This window comes from Dendropsophus ebraccatus, chromosome 2 (assembly GCF_027789765.1).
Source record: "Dendropsophus ebraccatus isolate aDenEbr1 chromosome 2, aDenEbr1.pat, whole genome shotgun sequence".
Taxonomy (NCBI): Eukaryota; Metazoa; Chordata; class Amphibia; order Anura; family Hylidae; genus Dendropsophus; species Dendropsophus ebraccatus.
The window spans coordinates 208,891,582-208,905,088 of NC_091455.1; the positions used below are offsets into that span (position 1 = coordinate 208,891,582).

General features: G+C 42.4%; 1 protein-coding gene across 1 annotated transcript in view; it reads left to right on the forward strand.

The window, feature by feature from the left end:
• The first annotated feature begins 2,800 nt into the window (after positions 1 to 2,800).
• Positions 2,801 to 13,507, forward strand: part of THSD7A (thrombospondin type 1 domain containing 7A) — a 270,999-nt gene continuing 260,292 nt past the window's right edge. The window contains exon 1 of the mRNA XM_069959351.1: positions 2,801 to 2,868. The gene's annotated coding sequence lies outside the window, so the exon portion shown is untranslated. The remainder of the gene's footprint in view (positions 2,869 to 13,507) is intronic.

A 13,507-nucleotide genomic window follows, 5' to 3' on the forward strand; every position in this document is an offset into this window, starting at 1 on the left:
TCCCCGTTAAGGAGCAACTCCAAACACTATTGATATAATGATAAATGCTCTTATAGAATATCTTATTAGAAATCTTATTAAAGGGGTTATCCAGGGTTAGGAAAACATGTCCGCTTTCTTCCTGAAACAGCAGCACTAACGCCTATTAGTAACCATGTAGTAGCTGTAATGGCTGCCATATTGGTTTCCTGTTCTGAACAACCCATATAAATGACAACTTACAGTCAGCTAAATGCTGAGGTTCTTGGGTCGGGGCGGTGTGGGGGGTGATTTGGTCTTGTTAGGACAGTGCAGATTGAGTTGGAGGCATCACACCTTGCAGGTACACTGACTTACTCCTTGCCTTGCTTCCTCTCAATTGCACTGGGAACATGGTTTGCCCCCTTGCACATTTCTTGTACTCTGTCTTGCTGAGGTTGTTACAGGAGACATATTTCCCCTAACAACAGACAGTGGACAGAGAAGAGAGACTCCTGTTTTATTCTGGGGTAAAAGTCTTTTTCGATAAATAAAGTCATTTATAAATATTTAAGGAATGACATGGAGGGAAGGTGTTTGAAACAACAGTGGCCATTTAATATGAAACTAGACTCTAAACTACAGTTTATACTTTTTGAATCTGACAAGAGATATTATGGAAAACATGGATACAGCCTATGGATATTATGGAAAACATGGATACAGCCTATGGATATTATGGAAAACATGGATACAACCTATGGATATTATGGAAAACATGGATACAGCTCATGGATATAATGGAAAACATGGATACAGCCTATGGATATAATGGAAAACATGGATACAGCTCATGGATATTATGGAAAACATGGATACAGCCTATGGATATTATGGAAAACATGGATACAGCCTATGGATATTATGGAAAACATGGATACAGCCTATGGATATTATGGAAAACATGGATACAGCCTATGGATATTATGGAAAACATGGATACAGCTCATGGATATTATGGAAAACATGGATACAGCTCATGGATATTATGGAAAACATGGATACAGCCTATGGATATTATGGAAAACATGGATACAGCCTATGGATATTATGGAAAACATGGATACAACCTATGGATATTATGGAAAACATGGATACAGCTCATGGATATAATGGAAAACATGGATACAGCCTATGGATATAATGGAAAACATGGATACAGCTCATGGATATTATGGAAAACATGGATACAGCCTATGGATATTATGGAAAACATGGATACAGCCTATGGATATTATGGAAAACATGGATACAGCCTATGGATATTATGGAAAACATGGATACAACCTATGGATATTATGGAAAACATGGATACAGCTCATGGATATAATGGAAAACATGGATACAGCCTATGGATATAATGGAAAACATGGATACAGCCTATGGATATTGTGGAAAACATGGATACAGCTCATGGATATCATGGAAAACATGGATACAGCCTATGGATATTTTGGAAAACATGGATACAGCCTATGGATATTATGGAAAACATGGATACAGCCTATGGATATTATGGAAAACATGGATACAGCCTATGGATATTATGGAAAACATGGATACAGCTCATGGATATTATGGAAAACATGGATACAGCCTATAGATATTATGGAAAACAGCTATGTGTAACAGCTACGTGTAAAAGCGAAGCACGTCCAATGGCTGATGACTGTAGTATAAATTAATAAAGTATTTACTTACCTTACCAGGCTCCCCGGTGTCCTAGGGCCTTCCCCTCTCTCTGGACCCACAGGCCGCTCAGCCAATTACTGGCCAATACAAGACCACGGCCAGTGATTGGCTGAGCAGCCTATCAGTGCAGAGACTGGAACAGAAGGCAGATGCAGGTGCAGAGACCGGGGAAGGCCCAAAGATACCGGGGAACGTGGTAAGGTGAGTAAATACTTTATTATTTTACACTAAAGGCAAGGACTGCACAGACATTGCTAATGATGTCTGTGCAGTCCTTGCTGCACGAAAGTCGGCACGTGTAATTTCTCAGTAAAGGAAAACCAATCTAGCAGATCGGTGCTCGTTTACACTTTATAATCAGGCCATGTGATAGGACCCTTAAAGTTTTACAGTCTGTAATCCTGTCTCCTACCACGTCTTTTCACTACATGTTGGTTGAGAAGATGCACAGTGCTACAATTCCCAGAATGCATTAATTTCCCACAGCACAGCTCTCACAGCGTTTCCCACACAAAAGCTGCTGCAGAATATTTCAGTATTTCAGAAGTTGCTGTGAGTAAATCTGAAGCTTCTGCTGTATTGATTCCCTGTCTGCTCCTCTGCCTGTGGCATTATTCAGCACATGGCAGCATGCTGTAATGCCACCTTGTTCTTTTCTAAGTGTCCCAGTAGATAGATAGATAGATAGATAGATAGATAGATACGTTTGTGTATATACTGTATATGACAGGGGGATGGTCATGTAGGCTATAGGGGCTGGTCAGAGGTAGTGACATCACTCAGAGGGCGGGGCTTGAGGTCAGAGACATGATGCAGCCAAGCCTCCTGAGACAGTAGAAGATGATGCGTTGCCTCAGTTAAGAGGGAGGAGCCAGGGAGCTGTTGAGACAACACCACACTGACAATGAAAGAACTACGCAACTTCCTGTCAGGGGGATTCCGTCCCGAAGCCAGTACTATTAGTGATAACACTATATTAGTAAGTTATGTCTTGGGGTGATAGTTTTATTTAAAAGATACCAGAATACCCCTTTAACTCTTGACTCTCCTTTCCAGCAGGAAACCATCGCCCTTTGCTCCTCCCATGGATTGTGGTGAATACATTGTACCAGCATAAAGTTTCTCGGTGGTAGAGGCTCCATATTACTCCGGCAGCCGGTTAGTATTCTGATTATGCGTCTAATGACAGGAGCGATGGGCTATGGGTGATTAATAGTATAATATATATGCAAATAATTCCTCCCTCCAAGGTGATATTTTATCAGAAGAACACATTTATCGCTCGGGTTTGACCTCCTTGTGGATGAGACTTAGGGACCAGTGTGTAAAGCTTAGTGCAGGGATACAAGTCGTCTACCGCTGGGTAGAGATCACTATGAATATGTCACATCATAGGAAGTCATTCATGGAGGTCCAGTACATTGCAGCCACAGATCCGTCAGTGCTATTTCATACAGTTGTCCCATCTTCCATTCAGTTTGGGGTCTTACTCCCTGGTTGAGCAGTTGCTCAACACTCCAATTTACGGAATGCATTGTTTTCCCTAAACTCTGCATTACAGTTCTCCCACCACTCCCACACCATTCCACCCAGAGACTGTGAAGAATATTTAATTTTACAGCATAATATCATACAATCAGATACAATCAGTGAAGTTGCTGCATTTAATCCCTGTCTTCCTCTCTGCCTGTGGCATTATTCAGCATGCTGTATACACACACCCCATCCACCCTGGCCAATTCTCTCCTGATCACTCACCTCTGGGGTTCCTAGAAATCAGCCGCAATCTATGGGGCTTCTCAGAAACAAGGCTTCAATTCCCCTGCAGAGCCACCACTGGGGTGGACTGGCTGTGTAATGTATGGATATGAGTCCTCCAAAGTGAGGAGCTCTTTGAAGATTTTGTTATTTCCACCTGAAAATACCCCTTGCAATCATGTGGATTTTGTGCAGGTCATCCCCAGTTTGTGTACCCGGCCTGTTCCCTAATAGCTGCTGATAACTGATTGTAGATAGTACCAGAACCCGCATCATGACCAGTATCCTGTTATCCTGAATAGTGTTGAGCAAACTTGCCAAACTGTTCGGGTTTGGCAAAGTCCTTAGAACCCGAACGTTAGACATTCCAGACAGTCCTGTCGGCTGGAAAGTTGGATGCTGCCCTAGGGCTGCCAGGAAAAAATAGATACAAAACTTATCAGGAGATAGAAAGGTGGCACTCAATAAGATAGCAAAAATATAGCCCTTTATTCCACCACCAAAACAGGTTACATGAAGCAGATAAAATGAATAGGTGACAGCTGTTTCGCACTTCACGTGCTTCCTCTAAGCCTTGAGAGAAAGCGCGTGATGTGCGAAACAGATGTTGCCTATTCATTTTATCTGCTACATGTAACTTGTATTGATGATGGAATAAAGGACTCTATTTTTTGCTATCTCGGTGAGTGCCACCTTTCTATCTCCTGATAAGTTTTTTATGCCGTTGGACTGCATGTTTTGGTAGAGAACCTCCGAGGTAGTACGGCTCCGAGGAGGAGTGTATTCACACTTGAAAACTGTGACCAGCAGTATGTAGGGGTCTAGTGTCGGGAATCTCCTTTGAAACATGAAACATGGATACAGCCTATGCCATCCAACTTCTGTAGCCACCAGTAATCAAATGCCGAACGCTTAGTTCGGAGAATGTTGCCGAACCTAAACATTTCGGCCTCTTTGCTCAACACTTTTCATAACATATAAAACATCCACCTTCTCCAGTCATCGGGAGTCAAATGCAGAGTGTTCTAGTCTAGAGAATGTTGCCAAACCCAAACAGTTCGGCAAGTTGGCTCAACACTAATGCCAAACAGTAGAAAGCATGATACACCACCCACAATACGTCCTACAAGATCCAACTGGATGAAGTTCTGCTTAGTCTTATCCTTTCTATTGTAGAGAATATATACCATAGAGCAGAGGAACTGTGACGTATCTGCATTACCTTTATGTTTCCTTTATTCATATTTAATGGATGATTCTATATTTACCATTGAGTAATGGAAACCATTCATCTACTGCACATACATAATGCAAGAGATGATGACTAACAGTGCAAGGTATGATCAATGGGTAAGGATCAAGGTGTGGCAGCTAGAAATGAACAAACTTGCTGAAAGTTTGGACAATCGGCATTTTAATCCTGCTCCCTGGGGAAAGTGGATACCGCCATTATCCACGTTTTCTAGACAGTCCTTGCACTGTCACAACCTTCTCCAGACAGCGGGAATCAAATGCTGATCGTTTGGGTTCATGGGAACCCGATTTTTTGGCAAGTTTGCTCATCTCTATTGGCAGCTCCAATGGAAACAAAGCAGTTCTAAGATCTCTAGTGGCACCCCCAATGGGGGTTCTCCAGTGGAGCTCCAATGGGAAAGCTGTTCTAACCCCCACATTTACCAGTACTATAAATAACATGGTGTCTTCTTTTGGGCCAAATCGGAAAAAGCAGCCATGGGTAAGTCGTCTAGTAACGGACAATGGATGAAGCCATTTTCATTAGCGATGTCTTCCACCTCTACTATACATTGTACAGATTCCACTTGACCTATAATCTGTAATTTCCGGAATGATTTTGTTCAATCCCAATATTTTCTCAGCGAATAATAATTATTATTTCGGAGCGGCTATCAATTTGGTAAATTGGCCGTTTGATGTGACTGAGCGGCTCCATTAGGTAGGAACTCCTAGCTTAATTGGTTGCTCCATAAACAATACCATCCCCCATCGGCCGTCCTGACGTGCTCATCATGATGTATGGCGCTGTCTCAAAGAATTATAGGGCTCATTTTGCTATTTGCCAGTATTTCTTGCTTGGATGGGATCAATAGAAATTCATCATTTTTTTTTTTCGGTGGGTAAAGATAGGAGTTAGATGCGCTCTCCTACATGACTGCAGATCAGCTGGTCTATCCTTCCATAAAGATTTGGAAGATGGATTGGAGACATGAAGGTGGTGAACAGGATAAAAAAAAAACATGGACGCTTTCTCCAGAAACAGAGCCACGCCCGTATTTTGTTTTGCAATCCAAATACTTTGAGGCTGTAGAGCAATGCCAGATATAGCAACCGATAGGTGAAAATAATCTATAATGTTCTAATAACAGATCACAGATCCCCGTTAAGGAGCAACTCCAAACACTATTGATATGATCATAAATGCTCTTCGCTTTCTTCCTGAAACAGCAGCACTAACGCCCATTAGTAACCATGTAGGAGCTGTAATTGCTGCCATATTGGTTTCCTGTTCTTAACAACCCATATAAATGACAACTTACAGTCAGCTAAATGCTGAGGTTCTTGGGTCGGGGCGGTGGTGGTGGTGGTGGAGATTGAGTTGGAGGCATCACACCTTGCAGGTACACTGACTTACTCCTTGCCTTGCTTCCTCTCAATTGCACTGGGAACATGGTTTGCCCCCTTGCACATTTCTTGTACTCTGTCTTGCTGAGGCTGTTACAGGAGACATATTTCCCCTAACAACAGACAGTGGACAGAGAAGAGAGACTCCTGTTTTATTCTGGGGTAAAAGTCTTTTTCGATAAATAAAGTCATTTATAAATATGTAAGGAATGACATGGAGGGAGGGTGTTTGAAACAACAGTGGCCATTTAATATGAAACTAGACTCTAAACTACAGTTTATACTTTTTGAATCTGACAAGAGACCCCGTAAATTAATTTTAGTCCTCACACCAGACCCCCTTATCAGACCCCAGATCAGATCCCCTAAATATATTCAGACCCCAGACCATTAACCCAAAACTCATCACCCCCTCAGACTAATCTACTGTATATCAGATCACATATAAGACCCCTACATTGATTCCAAACCCTATATAAGACCCCTAAATATCTCAACAGGTTGGTCAATCAGGAGTGTAGGGAAGGGGTGGCGGCTATACTGGTAAAAAACAACTTAATTACATTTTAACAAAAAAATCAACAAAGGATAAGAAATCCATCCATGATCTATAACATCAGGAAATAGTGCAGAGGAAGCTTAATGGCGGCGATTATTCCGCAGTGTTGCCTTTCATTAGTAATATTGAATTTCTCTTATAGCGAATTGACAAATACCTCCTATGATGGAAGTCACTGGATGGGGGAGTAAACATCACAACGAATGGCGGCATTATCACAGATCAGGAATATATGTTGGCTCCCTCCCCCTTCATGTAAGCCTACTGGTTAGTTTGGAACATGTATGTTATTTTTAGATTTTTAGATTTTTGGATTTGAAACAAATTTGAAAGTGTTGTATTAAAAAGTTGTGTTGTGTGATGTCCAAAGTCAATGGCAAGATAGACCATCCCTTACCATAAAATAGGGTTAGTAGGTTTCGGGTCCTTAAAGGGGTTATCCAGTGCTACAAAAACATGGCCACTTTTGCACGACTCTTGTCTCCAGACTGGGTGGGGTTTGAAACTCATCTCCATTGAAGTAAATTGCAAACCACACCTGAACTGGAGACAAGAGTGGGGAAAAAGAAGCCTTGTTTTTGTAGCGCTGGATAAACACTTTAATAGTTTTGAGCAGAACCAACCTTTCTTCTGGTCTTCCATAAATGTTATATGACAAATCAAAATTTGTTACAAATTGATTTGCTGATCTGTTACAGAATATCAGCTCTCCATACAGTAACTTTGGCCATAGATTGGACACAAGGCAGCTAGTTTAAATAACCAGGGTAAAGTATAAAGCATGGAGACACATCGTAGCAACTGAGCTTTCCTGTCTTCAGTTTGATTATAAGTATGTGGTGAGCTCCCCCTAGTGGTGGCAACAAGCTGAATAAATTTAATTGTTTAAAAGTGTTATTCCAACTGGAAAGGTTACAGTTTGGGAGATAGCTATCTGACTGAGAGGGACAAACTTCTGGAACACTCTACGATCCTAAGTCACCCTTCAAAATGGTGTGGCAGGATGCCAAATACAACATATGGACATAGATAGGTTCCCATTCTGAAGATTGCATTGGGTCCCAGCAGTCAGACCTCTCCCACAATAAGATGGTTATTGTCTATCTTCTAAAAAAGGGGATAACTTTGTAGGTTGCAACTGTCCTTCATCAAGAAAGAGTAACATTGACTACAGATATTCCTTTGATGCATGTCATGGGTATACATACTGATTCATTGACGTACAGAGAATTATTTTTTCCGGCAATGCCCCATGGGAAAAAAAATATGTAAATGAACTGTCCTCCAGTAAGAGGAAAATACTCTCTCTATAGAGAGTCTCTATAGACAGCCACAAAGCAGCCGACACCGTAGATGATAAATCACAAGTAATAACAACCCATAGGTAAAGAATTTTTAAAGAGAAAAGTGGACATTCCCTTTAAGAAATGAGATTCTGTGAGTGATATATATGTAAGTGGAATAAAGAAAAACATTGAGCTTCCATAGTGCTTTCTCCTTCAGCTTCCATCACTGTAATAAATGTGCTTCTCAGTCCGCTTGCCTACGCTGTCAAAGTGATGCATGTTCACGGATCGCCCTGATACTAAATGTGTTGACGCCGCTTCAATCTCGGCTTCTATCTGGAAGCTACAATGCACACTTTTCTATTCTCCTTACTGAACAAACAACCCCGGCAGTAACACGGCCATAAAACAAGTGTCAGCGTGCTAGATACAAGCGATAGGCAGATACGGGTATTGTAGGGGATGGCCAATACCTGAGGGGGGGCAAAGGTTAAAATGGGGCTCCTATCACCGTCCGACTATCTAGAACAGGATGTCATTTTGGAACAAAACTAATGCTTTTGGGAAATTTGAACTCATTGGGGTTAATTCTTAGTGTCTATGGCCAGCACAGTGCACAAAGAAGCAAATCTGTTGGCAGTACTAGACTGGCCCACCGGAGCATCGGAGAATCTGTCGGTGGGCCCAGGCTATGATGCAATAATGAGCCTCAATAGTCCAACCAAAAACAAACCCATTTGGAGGTGACTGGGATAATCTCCTGCCCCTAGGGTCCATGTTTTATGGGATGATTCACAACTACCCTATTAGATCAGTGATAGCAACAAAAGTACAATGTAATCATAAGCGGACGTCACATGTTCTGTACAGACAGATGGTAAGTCCTCCGTCTGTGTGCCAAGCCACACACTATTCAGTTATCTTTTCTGAACAAACAAAAAGTGTTAGGGTGGTATTACATGGGACGATTTTTTTGGTGATTAACGATAAACGATCTTAAACGACCGCTATGACATACGATCTTAAATCGTTACCCCTATTGCACAGGAAGCCGATCGTTACTTATGGTCGTTCTTGCGTTCATCCTTTCCTGGCTGATAGACCAGGGAATGATCAAACAACGCGTTATTACACCAAACAATGTTCATTGGTCATTTAATCGTTGCCTGCTATTACATGACACGATTATCATTTGAATCTGAACGATATAACGATTTTCATCAGGCTGCAGTTGACTACACAGCCAGGTGGCCGGGGGCAGCACTGTGCAGGAGAAACAGTGAAGAAGCTGCAGCTCTGAATTGGAATTGGTGGAGGTTGGACACCCACTAATCTTAAGGGAAAGGGGAGTTCCCCTTTAAAGGCACTGTCTAGCTTCAGGCTAAATAATAATAATTATAATAAGGCTATGTTCACACTATGTAAGTTCCGCAGAAATTTCTGCGGTACTTAAGTAATGTTGCAGGCTGAGGGAATCCCGGCCAGAGTGTATACACATAGTATACGCTCCAGCCGGGATACCCAGCGGCGCTGTAGAAAACTGACATGTCAGTTTTCTGCAGCCACTATTCATTGAATAGTGGCCGCAGAAAACCCTGTCAGTGCACACTATGGAGCGAGCGGCTCCGGCTGTATGCTCCATAGTGTGCAGTGGGGAGTTCTGATGCGGGCGCGCACGTATGGGCCCGCATCAGAATTCAGCGGTGCTAAAGATCATCCGGCAGGTACTGCAGTACCATCCGGGATGATCTTTACTGAGACCGGGCGTTCCGTGACCTGGCCAAGTCACGGAATGGACAGTCTCATACTACATGTGACCATAGCCTACTAAAAAAAGAAAAACCTCACCTGCTGTGATTTCCTGCAGCTACAGCCTCAACGGTGCCCCGCCCCTGCTGCTCACCACTTCCTGGTCCCCATCTTGATACAAGAAAGTGCCACTCATCCAATCACTGTCTGAGGCGGGTCATCACTGTGACCAATGACTGTCAGAGCAGCCACTTCCTGCCAGGAGGCGGAGAGCAGTGTGGACTGGACAATATCACAACAGAAGCAGCAGGTGAGTACAGGACTATACCCAAATCTAGAAAGTTCCTCAAATGTTTTTGCCAACTTGGGTTAAACAGTGATTTGGAATGGAAGTAGAAACCCCTTTGGGTTAAAAGATGGAGAAAATGTAAAATTTTGAGTCTCCTAAATAGTTACTAAGGATTGGTAAGGGGGTATTTTGTGGTATAGTTGTGCGTCTCTTTTCCACTTTAAATGCCATCTGGCCGATATTTCTAATGAGGACGATGTTAGATATTTTGTGATAATGTGGAGGACCCCTCGCTCATAGTAATGTTTGACCTATAGTTAAACAGTATAAAAAGCCATTTAATGAAACGTACCAATTATTTCCGCCACCCGCCAGTGGCCCTGAAACGTCTCCGGCCCAGATCTTTGTAGCCTTGTTCCCGCTGTTTCAAGGAAACAGTCCCAGTTACCGTACATCAGAGCTCTGACACATCCGCGGCTTACGATTGCAAGTCAGCTTAAACACGGAGTCCGTTCTGGATCTTTGACTTTCATTATATACAATTTAGGAAATGACAGGCTTGAGCTGAAATCCACTGCCCTTTGTGAGTTTCCCGGATCTTAATGTTTCACATCAAGTATTTTTCTTTTCTTAAAGTGTAATTTATTCCCGGCATTTATTCCCGGAGGTTTTGCCTCTCTACTCTGTGACTTGACTTCTAACCTTCCGCAATAGTCCCCTACAGAACTGAAGCCACTGCCGCTCCAATAATTGGAATATAATCGTAATGGGCTAAATTAATTTTATAACGTTCTTGAGGGAATTTTCGTCTGCGCAGTTCCTTTCATACCGGGTTTTCGAGTATAGCATAAATCTGACAAGTAGGAAATTGAACAAAGAGATGAAGGTCGGGTCATGGTCTTCGAACATGCTTATTCCCATCTTGGCCATTTCTTCTACCTGGTTATATCTAGAACCTCGTCCTTGTAAAACATTGTGCGTGGTCTCGAAATATGCTCGTTAATTGGAAAACATTGTACAATGTAGTATACATGATCTCCGTTGACCATTGTAAGACATGATCATTACATCCATGTAGGGGTCCATGAAGTTGCCCCAGGCCAACACTGGTTGTTAACTTTGACATTAAACGCTTGAACTGTCCAACATTATATGTGCTCAGTAAACCAGAGCCATATAATCACCAATGGTCGATTTTCCACCATGCTAAACCATATCCTCGTCTATCTCTAATTGATGGAAAGACTTCATGACCCAGTTTTTGATGCTCGGTAAGACCATCAATATATGTTCAGAGGCAACCACTTTCAGCCATCCCCCTTCACCAATGCCATGGTCAACTAGAACTTTCAGAACCTATGGGGAAAAGGTTGTATTAAAAAGCAACCATTCATGAATGTAATACATAGATGGCTCCTCTTAGAGGAGGGTCCTAAGTGGTGACCCACTGTAATAGGACATATGGTCAGGGATGATCTTGATGAGACATCTGCTCAAAATAAGAGGCTTGGATCCTTGTAATATTGGCTGATACTGCATGGTAAAACGTTAAAATGGCATGTTTTAGGTTGGTGTTAGGAACCCTCTGAGTTCTCATTGGACTGTATCCAACCCCTTATAGACTTTTTATTGCCAAGAAAGTGTAACCCCATCTCTACTAAACTTACCGTTGGCCTCTTGCCCATTTGATGCAGGGAGATATAGCTTACCCCGTGTTGCCGAGGCCCAATGCCCAATATGCTCCGTGTACAAGTTTTGTTTATCAGAAAAGGGCTTGTGCACGGAACCCACTGGGTGTTGGACAGTTTTTGTGGCATATGCCAGCCATATCCTCCGATTGCCTTATAGGTGGGCAGGGTGGGTGCGGCAATTCAGGGAAGTTACACCCGCTCACAGGCATAAATCGTCATATAAATCTAGACTTGCTCCTAAACAATGGTAGATTTCTCCCGCAATGCCTGCGCCCTCCACCTCTTAGTAAATCCCGCTGGTGAAAAGGGGGTGGGGCTTTAAGACTGGTGTACGCGTACGCCATTCTTGATTAGTCCTCCAGAGTGTTGCCCAACATGACTTTTAAGGGCAACTAGGACCCTTCCACATATGAATCAGGCATTGGAAGGCCAATATGACCAAATCAGACCTGAGACTAGAATAGGAAAATTTGCGCATCTCTACATTAGATTAATGTTGGCTGAAACCAATGATTTTGGTGGAAGACAATACGACCATCTAATGTAGATGGTGTCCTGACTTTTTCCCAAAGCCAAATGTCCAAAGAAAGAAGGATCAGGCTGCCCAGTCCTTTTCTTCTCAGTGGAGATTATTGCTTTTACCCCCATTCAGAATATGTGCATGCTCGGCCAAGAGGGAATTAGTATGCAGGGCGTCTGAGAAAATACTTGTTGGTCAAATAGGCATTTAGCCAGTGAATATCTAATGAGTCCACTGAAGTTGGGCCACTGTTCCATAACCTACTCCTACCACTAAAACGCGTTGGCCACCAATGACATTTCCCTCCGTTAAAAGCTATATATGTCCTTTCTCTATGTCTATGTCTCTGAAATTAGCTCCATGAATGTGTGTAGGTTCCTCAATATGCAATGTGGATCCATCTATAATACATGCTATAAGATTAGAAGAACCCGCCGTCTCATCCGTCTCATTTATTCCCTGTTACTTCTATAGAATTAACCTAATGTGAATAATTTCATATATCAATGTCCAGAGATGGGCTGAAAATCTCATTGTCTTACCTTTAAGTCAAATTTAATCACAATCCAGTTGTCACTAGTTCTCCAGAGCAGCGATTTATCCAGTTCAAAGAACGCCTCAGGCACCTACGGAGAATATAGTATAATGACTGTACACATATAATACAGTATAATGACTATACTCATATAATATAGTATAATGACTCTACACATATAATTTTCTACTGCTCTGGACAGTTCCTGACATGGACAGAGGTGGCAGCATAGAGCACTGTGTCACACTGGAAAGAACTTCCTGCAGGACAGACAGCAGCTGATAAGTACTGGAAGATTAGAGATTTTCAAAATAGAAGTAAATTACAAATCTATATAACTTTCTTACACCAGGTGATTTGAAACACTTTTGATAGAGAACCCCTTTAAAGTGACTGTACCACCAGGCCCAGGCTGAAGCACTGGAGGTGGCTGACCCACCCTTAGTGGGAGGAAACCCCCGCCCCTCTATGATAGGGTTCCATTGATTCTAATGGAGTCACGTCATGGAGGGGCTGGGGTTTCTTCCCACTGGGGGTGGGTCGGCCCGCCTCCAGTGCTTCAGCCTGGGCCTGGTGGTACAGTCACTTTAAAGGAGACCAAGTGTCCATGCAAAAATAAGTAATAGTAAACTTTCTTGTGCATCCCTCCCCTACCTTCCAAAAAAAAAAAAGAAAAAAAGAGAATAGAACTTAAACAATAGTTCATATGTACCCCCAAAATGGTGCCAATGAAAACCACCTTGAATCATTAAAAAAAAAAAAATACATAA